The following is a 19,313-nucleotide window of genomic DNA, read 5'->3' as shown; positions in this document are numbered from 1 at the left end:
GTGTGGAATCTGAGAACAGATATTTCGGATCCCTTTGAAGACTACAGGGCGAAAGGAAATATCCTCCGATAACAAAGAGAAAGAAGCTTTCTGAGAAACTTCTCAGTGTTCTGTGAAATCATCACACAGAGTTACAGCTTTCCCCTCAAGAAGCCTTTCGCTAAGACAGTTCTTGTGTAATTTGCAAAGTGATATTTGGAAGCCCATAGAGGGCTATGGTGAAAAAGGAAATATTCTCCGATGAAATCGGGAAAGAAGCTTTCTGAGAAACTGCTTAGTGTTCTCTGAGTTCATCTTACAGAGTTACAGGTTTCCCCTCAAGAAGCCGCTTGCTAAGCCTGTTCTTTTGGAATTCGCAAAGTGATATTTAGAAGCCCATTGAGGGCTATGGTGAAAAAGGAAATATCCTCAGAGAAAAACTGGAAAGAAACTTTCTAAGAAACTGCTTTGTGATGTGTGACTTCCACCACAGAGTTACATCTGTATTTCGTGGATCTCTTTGGTAGCCTTTTTTGTGTGGAATCTGAGAACACATATTTCGGATCCCTTTGATGACTATAGGGCCAAAGGAAATATACTCTGATAACAAAGAGAAAGAAGCTTTCTGAGAAACTTCTTTGTTTTCAGTGAAATCATTTGACAGAGTTACAGCTTTCCCCTTAAGAAGCCTTTCGCTAAGACAGTTCTTGTGGAATTTGCAAAGTGATATTTGGAAGCCCAGAGAGGGCAATGCTGAAAAAGGAAATATCCTCAGACGAAATCTGGAAAAAAGCTTTCTGAGAAACCACTGAGTGTTCTGTGAATTCATCTCACAGAGTTACAGCTTTCCCCTCAAGAAGCCGCTCGCTAAGCCTGTTCTTATGGTATTCCCAAAGTGATATTTGGCAGCTAATAGAGGGCTACGGTGAAACAGGAAATATCCTCAGAGAAAAACTGGAAAGAAGATTTCTGAGAAATTGCTTTGTGATGTGTGATTTCCGCTCACAGTGTTACACCTGTATTTCGTGGATCTCTTTGCTAGGCTTATTTGTGTGGATTCTGAGAACAGATATTTCGGATCCATTTGAAGACTATAGGGCCAAAGGAAATATCCTCCGATAACAAAGAGAAAAAAGCTTTCTGAGAAACTTCTTTGTGTTCTGTGAAATCATCTCCCAGTGTTACAGTTTCCCTTCAAGGAGCCTTTCGCTTAGGCAGTTCTTGTGGAATTTGCAAAGTGATATTTGGAAGCCCATAGAGGGCTATGGTGAAAGAGGAAATATCCTCCGATGAAAGCTGGAAAGAAGTTTTCTGAGAAACTGCTTAGTGTTCTGTGAATTCATCTCACAGAGTAACAGCTTTCTCCTCAAGTAGCCGCAGGCTAAGCCTGTTCTTGTGGAATTCGCAAAGTGATATTTGGAAACCCTTAGAGGGCTATGTTGAAAAAGGAAATATCCTCATAAAAATCTGGAAAGAAGCTTTCTGAGAAACCGCTTTGTGATGTGTGACTTCCACTCACAGTGTTACATCTGTATTTGGTGGATCTCTTTGCTAGCCTTATTTCCGTGGAGTCTGAGAACAGATATTTGGGATCCCTTTGAAGACTATAAGGCAAAAGGAAATATCTTCCGATAACAAAGAGAAAGAAGCTTTCTGAGAAACTTCTTTGTGTTCAGTGAAATCATCTCACAGAGTTACAACTTTCCCCTTAAGAAGCCTTTCGCCAAGACAGTTCTTGTGGAATTTGCAAAGTGATATTTGGAAGCCCGTAGAGGGCTATGGTGACAAAGGAAATATCCTCCGTTGAAATCTGGAAAGTAGCTTTCTGAGAAACTGCTTAGTGTTCTGTGAATTCATCTCAGAGAGTTACAGCTTTCCCCTCACGAAGCCGCTCGCTAACCATGTTCTTGTGGAATTCGCAAAGTGATATTTGGAAGCCCATAGAGGGCTATGCTGAAAAAGGAAATATCCTCCGATGAAAGCTGGACAAAAGCTTTCTGAGAAACTGCTTAGTGTTCTTTGAATTCTTGTCACAGATTTACAGCTTTCCCCTCAAGAAACAGCTCACTAAGCCTGTTCTTGTGGAATTCGGAAAGTGATGTTTGGAAGCCCATAGCGGGCTATGGTGAAAAGGGAAATGTCCTCAAAGAAATACTGCAAGGAAGCTTTCTGAGAAACTGCTTTGTGATGTGTGACTTCCACTCACAGAGTTACATCTGTATTTCGTGGATCACTTTGCTAGTTTTTTTCTGTGGAATCTGAGAACGGATAATTCGGATCCCTTTGAAAACTATAGGGCCAAAGGAAGTATCCTCCGGTAACAAAGAGAAAGAAGCTTTCTGAGAATCTTCTTTGTGTTCTGTGCAATCATCTCACAGATTTACAGCTTTCCCCTCAAGAAGCCTTTCGCTCAGACAGTTTTTGTGGAATTTGCAAAGTGATATTTGGAAGCCCATAGAGGGCTATGGTGAAAAAGGAAATATCCTCCGATAAAATCGGGAAAGAAGCTTTCTGAGAAACTGCTTAGTGTGCTGTGAATTTTTCTCACAGAGTTACAGCTTTCCTCTTAAGAAGCTGCTCGCTAAACCTGTTCTTGTGGAATTTGCAAACGGATATTTGGAAGCCCATAGAGGTCTATGATGAAAAAGGAAATATCCTCAGGGAAAAACTGGAAAGAAGCTTTCTGAGAAACTGCTTTGTGATGTGTGACTTCCTCTCTGAGAGTTACATCTGTATTTTGTAGATCTCTTTGCTAGCCTTATTTGTGTGGAATCTGAGAACAGATATTTCGGATCCCTTTGAAGACTATAGGGTCAAAGGAAATATCCTCCGATAACAAAGAGAAAGAAGCTTTCTGAGAAACTTCTTTGTGTTCTGTGAAATCATCTCACAGAGTTACAGCATTCCCCTTAAGAAGCCTTTCGCTAAGACATTTCTTGTGGAATTTGCAAAGTGATATTTGGAAGCCCATAGAGGGCTACGGTGAATAACGAAATATCCTCAGATGAAATCTGGAAAGAAGCTTTCTGAGAAACTGCTTAGTGTTCTTTGAATTCATCTCACAGACTTACAGCTTTCCCCTCAAGCAGCCACTCGCTAAGCCTGTTCTTGTGTAATTCGGAAAGTGATATTTGGTAGCCCATCGAGGGCTATGGTGAAAAATGCAATATCCTCAGAGAAAAACTGGAAAGATGGTTTCTGAGAAACTGCTTTGTGATGTGTGTCTTCCTCTCACAGAGTTACATCTGCAGTTCATGGATCTCTTAGCTAGCCTTATTTCTGTGGAATATGAGAACAGATATTTCGGATCCCATTGAAGACTCTAAGCCCAAAGGAAATATCCTCCGATAACAAAGAGAAAGAAGCTTTCTTAGAAACTTCTTTGTGTTCTGTGAAATCATCTCACAGAGTTACAGTTTTCCCCTCAAGAAGCCTTTCACTAAGACAGTTCTTGTGGAATTTGCAAAGTGATATTTGGAAGCCCTTAGAGGGCTGCGGTGAAAAAGGAAATATCCTCCTATGAAATCTGGAAAGAAGCTTTCTGAGAAACTCCTTAGTGTTCTGTGAATTCATCTCACAGAATTTCAACTTTCCCCTCTAGAAGCCGATCGGTAAGCCTGTTCTTGTGGAATTCGCAAAGTGATATTTGGTAGCCAATAGAGGGCTCTGGTGAAAAAGGAAATATCCTCAGAGAAAAACTGGAAAGAAGCTTTTTGAGAAACGTCTTTGTGATGTGTGACTTCCACTCACAGAGTTACATTTGTATTTCGTGGATCTCTTTGCTAGCCTTATTTCTGTGGAACCTGAGAACAGATATTTCGGATCCCTTTGAATACTAAAGGGCCAAAGGAAATATCCTCTGATAACAAAGAGAAAGAAGCTTTCTGAAGAACTCCTTTGTGTTCTGGGAAATCATCTCACAGAGTTACAGCTTTCCCCTCAAGAAGCCTTTCGCCAAGACAGTGCTTTTTGAATTTGCCAAGTGATATTTGGAAGCCCATAGAGGGCTATGGTGAAAAAGGAAATATCCTCCTATGAAATCTGGAAAGAAGCTTTCTGAGAAACTGCTTAGTGTTCTGTGAATTCATCTCACAGAGTTACAGATTTCACCTCTAGAAGTCGCTCGCTAAGCCTGTTCTTGTGGAATTCGCAAAGTGATATTTGGAAGCCCATAGAGGGCGATGGTGAAAAAGGACATATCCTCAGAGAAAAACTGGTAAGAAGCTTTCGGAGAAACGGCTTTGTGATGTGTGACTTCCACTCACAGAGTTACATTTGTATTTCGTGGATCTCTCTGCTAGCCTTATTTCTGTGGAATCTGAGAACAGATATTTCGGATCCCTTTGAAGACTATAGGGCCAAAGGAAATATCCTCCGATAACAAAGAGAAAGAAGCTTTCTGAGAAACTTCTTTGTGTTCTGTGAAACCATCTCACTGAGTTACAGCTTTCCCCTCAAGAAGCCTTTCGGTAAGACAGTTCTTGTGGAATTAGCAAAGTGATATTTGGAAGCAACTAGAGGGCTATGGTGAAAAAGGAAATATCCTCCGATGACATCTGGAAAGAAGCTTTCTGAGAAACTGCTTAGTGTTCTGTGAATTCATCTGACAGAGTTACAGCTTTCCCCTCAAGAAGCCGCTCGCTAAGCCTGTTCTTGTGGAATTCGCTATGTGATATTTGGAAGCCCAGAGAGGGCTATGGTGAAAAAGGAAATATCCTCAGAGAAAAACTGGTAAGAAGCTTTCTGAGAAACTGCTTTCTGATGTGTGACTTCCACTCACAGAGTTATATTTTTATTTCATGGATCTCTTTGATAGCCTTATTTCTGTGGAATCTGAGAACAGATATTTCGGATCCCTTTGAAGACTATAGGGCCAAAGGAAATATCCTCCGATAACAAAGAAAAAGAAGCTTTCTGAGAAACTTCTTTGTGTTCTGTGAAATCATCTGACAGAGTTACAGCTTTCCCCTCAAGAATAATTCGCTAAGACAGTTCTTGTGGAAAATGCAAAGTCATATTTGGAAGCTCATAGAGGGCTCTGGTGAAAAAGGAAATATCCTCAGCTGAAATCTGGAAAGAAGCTTTCTGAGAAACTGCTTAGTGTTCTGTGAATTCATCTCACAGAGTTATAGCCTTCCCCTCTAGAAGCCGCTCGCTCAGCATGTTCTCATGAAATTCGCAAAGTGATAATAGGAAGCCCATAGAGGGCTCTGGTGAAAAAGGACATATCCTCAGAGAAAAACTGGAAAGAAGCTTTCTGAGAAACGGCTTTGTGATGTGTCTTCCACTCACAGAGTTACATCTGTATTTCATGGATCTCTATGCTAGTCTTATTTCTGTGGAATCTGAGAACAGATATTTCGGATCACTTTGAAGACTATAGGGCCAAAGGAATTATCCTCCGATAAAAAAGAGAAAGAAGCTTTCTGAGAAACTTCTTTGTGTTCTGTGAAATCATCTCACAGAGTTACAGCTTTCCCCTCAAGAAACCTTTCGCTAGAAAAGTTCTTGTTGAATTTGCAAAGTGATATTTGGAAGCCCATAGAGGGCTATGGTGAAAAAGGAAATATCCTCAGAGATAAACTGGAAAGAAGCTTCCTGAGAAACCACTTTGTGGTGTGTGACTTCCGCTCACAGAGTTACATCTGTATTTCATGGATCTCTTTGCTAGCCTTATTTCTGTGGAATCTGAGAACAGATATTTCGGATCCCTTTGAAGACTATAGGGCCAAAGGAAATATCCTCCGATAACAAAGAGAAAGAAGCTTTCTGAGAAACTTCTTTGTGTTCTGTGAAATCATCTCACAGAGTTACAGCTTTCCCCTCAAGAAGCCTTTCGCTAAGACAGTGCTTTTTGAATTTGCCAAGTGATATTTGGAAGCCCATAGAGGGCTATGGTGAAAAAGGAAATATCCTCCGATGAAATCTGGAAAGAAGCTTTCTGAGAAACTGCTTAGTGTTCTGTGAATTCATCTCACAGAGTTACAGCTTTCCCCTCAAGAAGCCGCTCGCGAAGCCTGTTCTTGTGGAATTCGCAAAGTGATATTTGGAGGCCTATAGAGGGCTATGGTGAGAAAGGAAATATCCTCAGAGAAAAACTGGAAACAAGGTTTCTGAGAAACCGCTTTGTGCTGTGTGACTTCCGTTCACAGAGTTACATCTGTATTTCATCGATCTCTTTGCTAGCCTTATTTCTTTGGAATCTGAGAACAGATATATCGGATCCCTTTGAAGACTATAGGGCCAAAGGAAATATCCTCCGATAAGAAAGAGAAAGAAACTTTCTGAGAAACTTCTTTGTGTTCTGTGAAATCATCTCACAGAGTTACAGCTTTCCCCTCAAGTAGCCTTTCGCTAAGACAGTGCTTTTGGAATTTGCAAAGTGATATTTGGAAGCCCATAGAGGGCTTTGTTGAAAAAGGAAATATTCTCCGATGAAATCTGGAAAGAAGCTTTCTGAGAAACTGCTTAGTGTTCTGTGAATTCATCTCACAGAGTTACAGCTTTCCCCTCTAGAAGCCGCTCGCGAAGCCTGTTCTTGTGGAATTCGCAAAGTGATATTTGGAGGCCTATAGAGGGCTACGGTGAAAAAGGAAATATCCTCAGAGAAAAACTGGAAACAAGGTTTCTGAGAAACCGCTTTGTGCTGTGTGACTTCCGTTCACAGAGTTTCATCTGTATTTCATGGATCTCTTTACTAGCCTTATTTCTGTGGAATCTGAGAACAGATATTTCGGATCCCTTTGAAGACTATAGGGCCAAAGGAAATATCCTCCGATAGCAAAGAGAAAGAAGCTTTCTGAGAAACTCCTTTGTGTTCTGTGAAATCATCTCACAGAGTTACAGCTTTCCCTTCCAGAAGCCTTTCGCTAAAACAGTTCTTGTGGAATCTGCAAAGTGATATTTGGAAGCCCATAGTGGGCTATGGTGAAAAAGGAAATATCCTCCGATGAAAGCTGGAAGAAGCTTTCTGAGAAACTGCTTATTGTTCTGTGAAGTCATCTCACAGAGTTACAGCTTTCCACTCAAGAAGCCGCTCGCTAAGCATGTTCTTGTGGAATTCGCAAAGTGATATTTGGAAGACCCTAGAGGGCTATGGTGAAAAATGAAATATCCTCAGAGAAAACCTGGAAAGAAGCTTTCTGAGAAACGGCTTTTTGATGTGTGACTTCCACTCACAGAGTTGTATTTGTATTTCTTGGATCTCTTTGCGAGCCTTATTCCCGTGGAATCTGAGAACAGATATTTCGGATCCCTTTGAAGACTGCAGGTCCAAAGGAAATATCCTCCGATAACAAAGAGAAAGAAGCTTTCTGAGAAACTTCTTTGTGTTCTGTTAAATCATCTCACAGAGTTACAGCTTTCCCCTCAAGAAGCCTTTCGATAAGACAGTGCTTGTGGAATTAGCAAAGTGATATTTGGAAGCCCCTTGAATTCTATGGTGAAAAGGGAAACATCTTCCGATGAAAGCTGGAAAGAAGCTTTCTGAGAAACTGCTTAGTGTTTTGTGAATTCAACTCACAGAGTTACAGCTTTCCCCTCAAGAAGCCGCTCGCTAAGCCTATTCTTGTGGAATTCGCAACGTGATATTTGGAAACCCATAGAGGGCTTTGGTGAAAAAGGAAATATCCTCAGAGAAAAACTGGAAAGAAGCTTTCTGAGAAATTGCTTTGTGATGTGTGATTTCCGCTCACAGAGTTACATCTGTATTTCATGGATCTCTTTGATAGCCTTATTTCTGTGGAATCTGAGAACAGGTATTCTGGAACCCTTTGAAGACTATAGGGCCAAAAGAAATATCCTCCGATAACAAAGAGAAAGAAGCTTTCTGAGGAACATCTTTGTGTTCTGTGAAATCATCTCACAGAGTTACAGCTTTCCCCTCGAGAAGCCTTTCGCTAAGACAGTTCTTGTGGTATTTTCAAAGTGATATTTGGAAGCCCTTAGAGGGCTATGGTGACAAAGGAAATATTCTCCGATGACATCTGGAAAGAAGCTTTCTGAGAAACTGCTTAGTGTTCTGTGAATTCATCTCACAGAGTTACAGCTTTCACCTCTAGAAGCCGCTCGCTAAGCCTGTTCTTGTGGAATTCGCAAAGTTATATTTTAAGCCCATAGAGGGCTACCGGGAAAAAGGACATATCCCCAGAGAAAACCTGGAAAGAAGCATTCTGAGAAATGGCTTTGTGATGTGTGACTTCCACACACAGAGTTACATTTGTATTTCATGGATCTCTTTGGTAGCCTTATTTCTGTGGAATCTGAGAAGAGATATTTCGGATCCCTTTGAAGACTATAGGGCCAAAGGAAATATCCTCCGATAACAAAGGCAAAGAAGCTTTCGGAGAAACTTATTTGTGTTCTGTGAAATCATCTCACAGAGTTACAGCTTTCCCCTCAAGAAGCCTTTCGCTAAGACAGTTCTTGTGGAAAATGCGAAGTGATATTTGGAAGCCCATAGAGGGCTATGGTGAAAAAGGAAATATCCTCAGAGAAAAACTGCAAGGAAGCTTTCTGAGAAACTGCTTTGTGATGTGAGACTTCCACTCACAGAGTTACATCTGTATTTCGTGGATCTCTTTGCTAGCCTTATTTCTATGTAATCTGAGAACAGATATTTCGTATCCCTTTGAAGACTATAGGGCCAAAGGAAATATCCTTTGATAACAAAGAGAAAGAAGCTTTCTGAGAACCTTCTTTGTGTTCTGTGAAATCATCTCACAGAGTTACAGCTTTCTCCTCAAGAAGCCTTTCGCAAAGACAATTCTTTTGGAAATTGCAAAGTGATATTTGGAAGCCCATAGTGGGCTATGGTGAAAAGGGAAATATCCTCCGATGAAATCTGGAAAGAAGCTTTCTGAGAAACTGCTTATTGTTCTGTGAATTCATCTCACAGAGTTACAGCTTTCCCCTCTAGAAGCTGCTCGCTAAGCCTGTTCTTGTGGAATTCGCAAAGTGATATTTGGAATCCCTTGGAGGGCTATGTTAAAAATGGAAATAGCCTCAGAGAAAAACTGGAAAGAAGCTTTCTGAGAAAATCCTTTGTGATGTGTGATTTCCGCTCACAGAGTTACATCTGTATTTCATTGATCTCTTTGCTAGCCTTATTCCCGTGGAATCTGAAAACAGATATTTCGGATCCCTTTGAAGACTACAGGGCCAAAGGAAATATCCTCCGATAACAAAGAGAAAGAAGCTTTCTGAGAAACTTCTTTGTGTTCTTTGAAATCATCTCACAGAGTTACAGCTTTCCACTCAAGAAGCCTTTTGATAAGACAGTTCTTATGGAATTAGCAAAGTGATATTTCTAAGCCCCTTGAATTCTATGGTGAAAAAGGAAATACCCTCCGATGAAAGCTGGAAAGAAGCTTTCTGAGAAACTGCTTAGTGTTTTGTGAATTCAACTCACAGAGTTACAGCTTTCCCATCAAGAAGCCGCTCGCTAAGCCTATTCTTGTGGAATTCGCAAAGTGATATTTGGAAAACCATAGAGGGCTAGGGTGTAAAAGGAAATATCCTCAGAGAAAAACTGGAAAAAAGATTTCTGAGAAATTGCTTTGTGATGTGTGATTTCCGCTCACAGAGTTACATCTGTATTTCATGGATCTCTTTGCTAGCCTTATTTCTGTGGAATCTGAGAACAGATATTTCGGATCCCTTTGAAGACTATAGGGCCAAAGGAAATATCCTCCGATAAGAAAGAGAAAGAAGCTTCCTGAGAAACTTCTTTGTGTTCTGTGAAATCATCTCATAGAATTACAGCTTTCCCCTCAAGAATCCTTTCCCTAAAACAGTTCTTGTGGAATTTGCAAAGTGATATTTGGAAGCCCGTAGTGGGCTATGGTGAGAAAGGAAATATCCTCCCATGAAAGCAGGAAAGAAGCTTTCTGAGAAACTGCTCAGTGTGCTGTGAATTCATCTCACAGAGTTACAGCTTTCCCCTCAAGAAGCCGCTCGCTAAGCCTGTTCTTGTGGAATTCGCCAAGTGATATTTGGAAGCCCAGAGAGGGCTATGGTGAAAAAGGAAATATCCTCAGAGAAAAACTGGTAAGACGATTTCTGAGAAACTGCTTTGTGAAGTGTGACTTCCGCTCACAGAGTTACATCTGTATTTCGTGGATCTCTTTGCTAGCCTTATTTCTGTGGAATCTGAGAACAGATATTTCGGATCCCTTTGAAGACTATAGGGCCAAACGAAATATCCTCCGATAACAAAGAGAAAGAAGCTTTCTGAGAAACTTCTTTGTGTTCTGTGAAATCATCTCATAGACTTACAGCTTTCCCCTCAAGAAGCCTTTCGCTAAGACAGTTCTTGTGGAAAACGCAAAGTGATATTTGGAAGCCCCTAGAGGGCTCGGGTGAAAAACGAAATATCCTCCGATGAAATCTGGAAAGAAGCTTTCTGAGAAACTGCTTAGTGTTCTGTGAGTTCATCTTACATAGTTACATCTTTCCCCTAAGGAATCCGCTTGCTAAGCCTGTTCTTGTGGAATTCGCAAATTGATATTTGGAAGCCCATAGATGGCTATGTTGAAAAGGAAATATCCTCAGAGAAAAAATGGAAAGAAGCTTTCTGAGAAACTGCTTTGTGATGAGTGTATTCCACCCACAGAGTTACATCTGTATTTCTTGGATCTCTTTGCTAGCCTTATTCTGTGGAATCTGAGAACAGATATTTCGGATCCCTTTGAAGACTATAGGGCCAAAGGAAATATCCTCCGATAACAATGAGAAAGAAGCTTTCTGAGAAACTTCTTTGAGTTCTGTGAAATCATCTCACAGAGTTACAGCTTTCCTCTCAAGAAGCCTTTCGCTAAAACAGTTCTTGTGGAATTTGCAACGTGATATTTGGAAGCCCATAGAGGTCTATGGTGAAAAAGGAAATATCCTCCGATGAAAGCTGGAAAGAAGCTTTCTGAGAAACTGCTTAGCGTTCTCTGAATTCATCTCACAGAGTTACTGCTTTCCCCTCAATAAGCCGCTCGCTAAGCCTGTTCTTGTGGAATTCGCAAAGTGATATTTGGAAGCCCATAGAGGGCTATGGTGAAAAAGGAAATATCCTCAGAGAAAAACTGGAAAGAAGTTTCTGAGAAACTACTTTGTGATGTGTGACTTCCACACACAGAGTTTCATCTGTTTCGTGGATCTCTTTGCTAGCCTTATTTCTGTGGAATCTGAGAACAGATATTCGGATCCCTTTGAAGACTACAGGGCCAAAGGAAATATCCTCTGATAACAAAGAGAAAGAAGCTTTCTGAGAAACTTCTTTGTGTTCTGTGAAATCATCTCACAGAGTTACAGCTTTCCCCTAAAGAAGCCTTTCGATAAGACAGTTCTTGTGGAATTAGCAAAGTGATATTTGGAAGCCCCTTGAGTTCTAGGGTGAAAAAGGAAATATCCTCCGATGAAAGCTGGAAAGAAGCTTTCTGAGAAACTGCTTAGTGTTCTGTGAATTCATCTCACAGAGTTACAGCTTTCCCCTCTAGAATCCGCACGGTAAGCCTATTCTTGTGGAATTCGCAAAGTAATATTTGGAAGCCCATAGAGGGCTATGGTGAAAAAGGACATATCCTCAGAGAAAAAGTGGAAAGAAGCTTTCTGAGAAACGGCTTTGTGATGTGTGACTTCCACTCACAGAGTTACATTTGTATTTCTTGGATCTCTTTGCTAGCCTTATTTCTGTGGAATCAGAGAACAGATATTTTGGATCCCTTGAAGACTATAGGGCCAAAGAAATATCCTCCGATAACAAAGAGAAAGAAGCTTTACGAGAAACTTCTTTGTGTTCTGTGAAATCATCTCGTAGATTTACAGCTTTCCCCTCAAGAAGACTTTCGCTAAGACAGTGCTTGTGGAATTTGCAAAGTGATATTTGGAAGCCCATAGAAGGCTACGGTGAAAAAGGAAGTATCCTCCGATGAAAGCTGGAAAGAAGCTTTCTGAGAAACTGCTTAGTGTTCTCTGAATTCATCTCACAGAGTTACAGCTTTCCCCTCAATAAGCCGCTCGCTAACCCTGTTCTTGAGGAATTCGCAAAGTGATATTTGGAAGCCCATAGAGGGCTAGGGTGAAAAAGGAAATATCTTCCAATGAAATCTGGAAAAAAGTTTTCTGAGAAACTCCTTAGTGTTCTGTGAATTCATCTCACAGAGTTACAGCTTTCCCCTCAAGAAGCCGCTTGCTAATCCTGTTCTTGTGGAATTCGCAAAGTGATATTTGGAAGCCTATGGAAGGCTGTGGTGAAAAAGGCAACAGCCACAGATAAAAACTGGAAAGAAGCTTTCTGAGAAACTGCTTTCTGTTGTGTGACTTCCACTCACAGAGTTACATCTGTATTTCGTGGATCTCTTGCTAGCGTTATTTCTGTGGAATCTGAGAACAGATATTTCGGATCCCTTTTAAGACTATAGGGCCAAAGGAAATATCCTCCGATAACAAAGAGAATGAAGCTTTCTGAGAAACTTCTTTGTGTTCTGTGAAATCATCTCACAAAGTTACAGCTTTCCCCTCAAGAAACCTTTCGCTAAGTCATTGCTTGTGGAATTTGCAAAGGGATGCTTGGAAGCCCATAGAGGGCTATGGTGAAAAAGGAAATATCCTCAGCTGAAAACAGGATAGAAGATATCTGAGAAACGGCTTAGTGTTCTGTGAATTCATCTCACATATTTACAGCTTTCCCCTCAAGATGCCGCTTGCTAAGCCTGTTCTTGTTGAATTCGCAAAGTGATATTTGGAAGCCTATGGAAGGCTATGGTGAAAAAGGAAACAGTCAAAGAGAAAAACTGGAAAGAAGCTTTCTGAGAAACTGCTTTGTGATGTGTGACTTCCACTCACAGAGTTACATCTGTATTTCGTGGATCTCTTTGCTAGCCTTATTTCTGTGGAATCTGAAAACAGATATTTCGGATCCCTTTGAAGACTATAGGGCCAAAGCAAATATCCTCCGATAACAAAGGGAAAGAAGCTTTCTGAGAAACTGCTTAGTGTTCTGTGAATTCATGTCACAGAGTTACAGCTTTCCCCTCAAGAGGCCGCTCGCTAAGCCTGTTTTGTGAAATTCGCAAAGTGATATTTGGAAGCCCATAGAGGGCTATGGTGAAAAAGGAAATATCCTCAGAGAAACCTGGAAAGAAGCTTTCTGAGAAACTGCTTTGTGATGTGTGACTTCCACTCACAGAGTTACATCTGTATTTCGTAGATGAGTTTGCTAGCCTTAATTCTTGGAATCTGAGAACAGATATTTCGGATCCCTTTGAAGACTATAGGGCCAAAGGAAATATCCTCCGATAACAAAGAGAAACACGCTTTCTGAGAACCTTCTTTGTGTTTCGTGAAATCATCTCACAGAGTTACAGCTTTCCCCTCAAGAAGCCTTTCACTAAGACAGTTCTTGTGGAATTTGAAAGTGATATTGGGAATCCCACAGAGGGCTACGATGAAAAAGGAAATGTCCTCCGATGAAAGCTGGAAAGAAGCTTTCTAAGAAACTGCTTAGTGTTCTGTGAATTCATCTCATAGAGTTACAGCTTTCCCCTCAATAAGCCGCTCGCTAAGCCTGTTCTTGTGGAATTCGCAAAGTGATATTTGGAAGCCCGTAGAGGGCTACGGTGAAAAAGGAAATATCATCCGATGACATCTGGAAAGAAGCTTTCTGAATAACTGCTTAGTGTTCTGTGAATTCATCTCACAGGGTTACAGCTTTCCCCTCAAGAAGCCGCTCGCTAAGCCTGTTCTTGTGGAATACGCAAAGTGATATTTGGAAGCCCCTAGATGTCTATAGTTAAAAGGAAATATCCTCAGAGAAAAACTGGAAAGAAACTTCCTGAGAAACTGCTTTGTGATGTGTTACTTCCACTCACAGAAATACATCTGTATTTCTTGGATCTGTTTGCTAGCCTTGTTTCTGTGGAATCTGAGAACAGATATTTCCGATCCCTTTGAAGGCTATAGGGCCAAAGGAAATATCCTTCGATTACAAAGAGAAAGAAGCTTTTTGAGAAACTTGTTTGTGTTCTGTGAAATCATCTCACAGAGTTACAGCTTTCCCCTTAAGAAGTCTTTCGCTAAACAGTTCTTGTGGAATTTGCAAAGTGATATTTGGAAGCCCATAGAGCGCTATGGTGAAGAAGGAAATATATTCCGATTAAAGCTGGAAAGAAGCTTTCTGAACAACTGCTTAGAGTTCTGTGAATTCCTCTCACAGAGTTACAGCTTTCTCCTCAAGAAGCCGCTCGCTAAGCCTGTTCTTGTGGAATTCGCAAAGTGATATTTGGAAGCCCATAGAGGGCTATGGTGAAAAAGGAATTATCCTCAGAAAAAAACTGGAAAGAAGCTTTCTGAGAAACTGCTTTGTGATGTGTGACTTCCTCTCACAGGGTTACATCTGTATTTCGTAGATCTCTTTGCTAGCCTTACTTCTGTGGAATCTGAGAACAGATATTTCGGATCCCTTGGAAGACTATAGGGCCAAAGGAAATATCCCCCGATAACAAAGAGAAAGAAGCTTTCTGAGAACCTTCTTTGTGTTTCGTGAAATAATCTCAGAGAGTTACAGCTTTCCCCTAAAGAAGCCTTTTGCTAAGACAGTTCTTGTGGAATTTGCAAAGTGATATTTAGAAGCCCATAGAGGGCTAGGGTGAAAAAGGAAATATCCTCCGATGAAAGCTGGAAAGAAGCTTTCTGAGAAACTGCTTAGTGTTCTGTGAATTCATCTCACAGAGGTACAGCTTTCCCTTCAAGAAGCCGCTCGCTAAGCCTGTTCTTGTGGAACTCGCAAAGTGATATTTGGAAGCCCATAGAGGGCTGCGGTAAAAAATTAAATATCCTCCGATGACATCTGGAAAGAAGCTTTCTGAGAAACTGCTTAGTGTTCTGTGAATTCATCTCACAGAGTTACAGCTTTCCCCCCAAGAAGTCGCTCGCTAAGCCTGTTCTTGTGAAATTCGCAGAGTGAAATTTGGAAGCCCATAGAGGGCTATGATGAAAAAGGAAATATCCTCAGAGAAAAACTGGACAGAAGCTTTCTGAGAAACTGCTTCAGGATGTGTGATTTCCGCTCACAGAGTTACATCTGTATTTCATGGATTTCTTTGCCAGCCTTATTTCTGTAGAATCTGAGAACAGATATTTGGGATCCCATTGAAGCCTTTAGGGCCAAAGGAAATATCATCCGATAACAAAGAGAAAGAACCTTTCTGAGAACCTTCTTTGTGTTCCGTGAAATCATCTCACAGACTTACAGCTTTCCCCTCAAGAAGCCTTTGGCTAACACAGTTCTTGGGGAAATTGCAAAGTGATATTTGGAAGCCCATAGAGGGCTATGGTGAAAAAGGAAATATCCTCCGATGAATCTGGAAAGAAGCTTTCTGAGAAACTGCTTAGTGTTCTGTGAATTCATCTCACAGAGTTACAGCTTTCCCCTAAAGAAGCCACTTGCTAAGCCTATTCTTGTGAAATTCGCAAAGTGATATTTGGAAGCCAATAGAGGGCTATGGAGAAAAAGAAAATATCCTCAGAGAAATACTGGAAAGAAGTTTTCTGAGAAACTGCATTGTGATGTGTGACTTCCGCTCACAGCGTTACATCGGAATTTCATTTATCTCTTTGATAGCCTTATTTCTGTGCAATCTGAGAACAGATATTTCGGATCCCTTTGAAGACTATAGGGCCAAAGGAAATATCCTCCGATAACAAAGAGAAAGATGATTTCTGAGAACCTTCTTTGTGTTCTGTGAAATTCTCTCACAGATTTACAGCTTTCCCGTCAAGAATCCTTTTCCTAAGACAGTTCTAGTGGAATTTGCAAAGTGATATTTGGAAGCACATAGAGGGCTATGGTGGAAAAGAAAATATCCTCCGATCACATCTGGAAAGAAGCTTTCTGAGAAACTGCTTAGTGTTCTGTGAATTCATCTCACAGACTTACAGCTTTCCCCTCAAGAACCGCTTGCTAAGCCTGTTCTTGTGGAATTCGCATAGTGATATTTGGAAGCCTATGGAGGGCAATGGTGAAAAAGGAAATAGCCTCAGATAAAAAATGGAAAGAAGCTTTCTGAGACTGATTTGTGATGTGTGACTTCCACTCACAGAGTTACATCTGTATTTCGTGGATCTCTTTGCTAGCCTTATTTCTGTGGAATCTGAGAACAAATATTTCGGATCGATTTGAAGACCATAGGGCCAAAGAAAATATCCTCCGATAAGAAAGAGAAAGAAGCTTTCTGAGAAACTTCTTTGTGTTCTGTGAAATCATCTCACAGCGTTACAGCATTCCCCTCAAGAAGTCTTTCGCTAAGCCTGTTCTTGTGGAATTCACAAAGTTATATTTGGAAGCCCATAGAGGGCTATGAAGAAAATGAAATATCCTCACAAAAAAACTGGAAAGAAGCTTTCTGAGAAACTACTTTGTGATGTGTGACTTCCGCTCACAGAGTTACATCTGTATTTCATGGATGTCTTTCCTAGCCTTATTTCTGTGGAATCTGAGAACAGATATTTAGGAACCCTTTGAAGATTATAGGGAACAAGGAAATATCCTCCGATAACAAAGAGAAAGAAGCATTCTGAGAAAATTCTTAGTGTTCTGTGAAATCATCTCACAGAGTTACAGCTTTCCACTCAAGAAGCCGCTCGCTAAGTCTGTTCTTGTGGAATTCGCAAAGTGATATTTGGAAGCCCGTAGAGGGCTATGGTGAAAAAGGAAATATCCTCAGAGAAAAACTGGAAAGAAGCTTTCTGGGAAACTGCTTTGTGATGTGTGACTTCCACTCACAGAGTTACATCCGCATTTCGTGGATCTCTTTGCTAGCCTTATTTCTGTGGAATCTGAGAACAGATATTTCGGATCCCTTTGAAGACTATAGGGCCAAATTAAATATCCTCCGAAAACAAAGAGAAAGAAGCTTTCTGAGAACCCTGTTTGTGTTCCGTGAAATCATCGCAAAGAGTTACAGCTTTCCTCTCAAGAAGCCTTTCCCTAAGACAGTTCTTGTGGAATTTGCAAAGTGATATTTGGAAGCTCATAGAGGGCTATGGTGAAAAAGGAAATATCCTCAGCTGAAATCTGGAAAGAAGCTTTCTGAGAAACTGCTTAGTGTTCTGGAATTCATCTCACAGAGTTACAGCTTTGCCCACAAGAAGCCGCTCGCTAAGCCTGTCCTTGTGGAATTCGCAAAGTGATATTTGGAAGCTTATGGAGGGCTATTGTGAAAAAGGAAATAGCCTCAGAGAAAAACTGTAAAGAAGCTTTCTGAGAAACTGCTTTGTGATGTGTGACTTCCGCTCACAGAGTTTCATTTGTATTTCGTGGATCTCTTTGCTAGCCTTATTTCTGTGGAATCCTAGAACAGATATTTCGGATCCCTTTGAAACCTATAGGGCCAAAGGAAATATCTTTCGATAACAAAGAGAAAGAAGCTTTCTGAGAAACTTCTTTGTGTTCTGTGAAATCATCTCACAGAGTTAGAGCTTTCCCCTCAAGAAGTCTTTCGCTAAGCCTGTTCTTGTGGAATTCGCAAAGTTATATTTGGAAGCCCGTAGAGGGCTATGAAGAAAATTAAATATCCTCACAGAAAAACTGGAAAGAAGCTTTCTGAGAAACTGCCTTGTGATGTGTGACTTCCACTCACAGAGTTACATGTGTATTTCATGGTTCTCTTTCCTAGCCTTATTTCTGTGGAATCTGAGAACAGATATTTAGGATCCCTTTGAAGACTATAGGGAACAAGGAAATATCCTCCAATAACAAAGTGAAAGAAGCTTTCCAGAACCTTCTTTGTGTCTGTGAAATCATCTCACACAGTTACAGCTTTCCCCTCAAGAAGGCTTTCGCTAAGACACTTCTTGTGGAATTTGCAAAGTGATATTTGGAAACCCATAGAGGGCTATGGTGAAAAAGGAAATATCCTCCGATGAAAGCTCGAAAGAAGCTTTCTGAGAAACTGCTTAGTGTTCTGTGAATTCATCTCACAAAGTTACTGCTTTCCACTCTAGAAGCCGCTAGCTAAGCCTGTTCTTGTGGAATTCGGAAAGTGATACTTGGAAGCCCATAGAGGGCTATGGTGAAAAAGGCATTATCCTCAGAGAAAAACTACAAAGAAGCTTTCTGAGAACCTGCTTTGTGATGTGTGACTTCCATTCACAGAGTTACATCTGTATTTCATGGATCTCTTTGCTAGCCTTATTTCTGTGGAATCTGAGAACAGATATTTCGTATGTCTTTGAAGACTGTAGGGCCAAAGGAAATATCCTCCGATAACAAAGAGAAAGAAGCTTTCTGAGAAACTTCTTTGTGTTCTGTGTAATCATCTCACAGAGTTACAGCTTTCCCCTCAAGAAGCCTTTTGCTGAGACAGTTCTTGTGGAATTTGCAAAGTGATATTTGGATGCCCATAGAGGGCTATGGTGAAAAAGGAAATATCCTCCGATGAAAGCTGGAAAGAAGCTTTCTGAGAAACTGCTTATTGTACTGTGAATTCATCTCACAGAGTTACAGCTTTCCCCTCAAGAAGTCTTTCGCTAAGCCTGTTCTTGTGGAATTCGCAAAGTTATATTTGGAAGCCCACAGAGGGCTATGAAGAAAATTAAATATCCTCAGATAAAAACTGGAAAGAAGCTTTCTGAGAAACTGCTTTGTGATGTGTGACTTCCACTCACAGAGTTACATTTGTATTTCCTGGATCTCTTTGCTAGCCTTATTTCTGTGGAATCTGAGAACAGATATTTCGGATCCCTTTGAAGACTATAGGGCCAAAGGAAATATCCTCCCATAACAAAGAGAAAGAAGCTTTCTGAGATGCTTCTTTGTGTTCTGTGAAATCATCTCACAAAGTTGTAGCTTTCCCCTCAGGAAGACTTTCGCTAAGACAGTTCTTGTGGAATTTGCAAAGTGATATTTGGAAGCCCATAGAGGGCTGTGGTGAAAAAGGAAAAATCCTCCGATGAAAGCTGGAAAGAAGCTTTCTGAGAAACTGCTTAGGGTTCTGTGAATTCATCCCAAGAGTTACAGCTTTCCCCTCAAGAATCCGCTCGCTATGCCTGCTTTATGGAACTCGCAAAGTGATATTTGGAAGCCCATAGAGGGCTATGGTGAAAAAGGAAATATCCTCAGAGAAAAACTGGAAAGAAGCTTTCTGAGAAACTGCTTTGTGACGTGTGAATTCCAAGCACAGAGCAACGTCTGTATTTCGTGGATCTCTTTGCTAGCCTTATTTCTGTGGAATCTGAGAACAGATATTTCGGACCGCTTTGAAGACTATAGGGCCAAAGGAAATATCCTCCGATAACAAAGAGAAAGAAGCTTTCTGAGAAACTTCTTTGTGTTCTGTGAAATCATC

The sequence above is a fragment of the Macaca fascicularis genome, chromosome 3 (assembly GCF_037993035.2).
Source record: "Macaca fascicularis isolate 582-1 chromosome 3, T2T-MFA8v1.1".
Classification (NCBI taxonomy): Eukaryota; Metazoa; Chordata; class Mammalia; order Primates; family Cercopithecidae; genus Macaca; species Macaca fascicularis.
The sequence above is the reverse complement of the archived record's forward strand: the minus strand, read 5'-3'. Positions refer to the sequence as shown.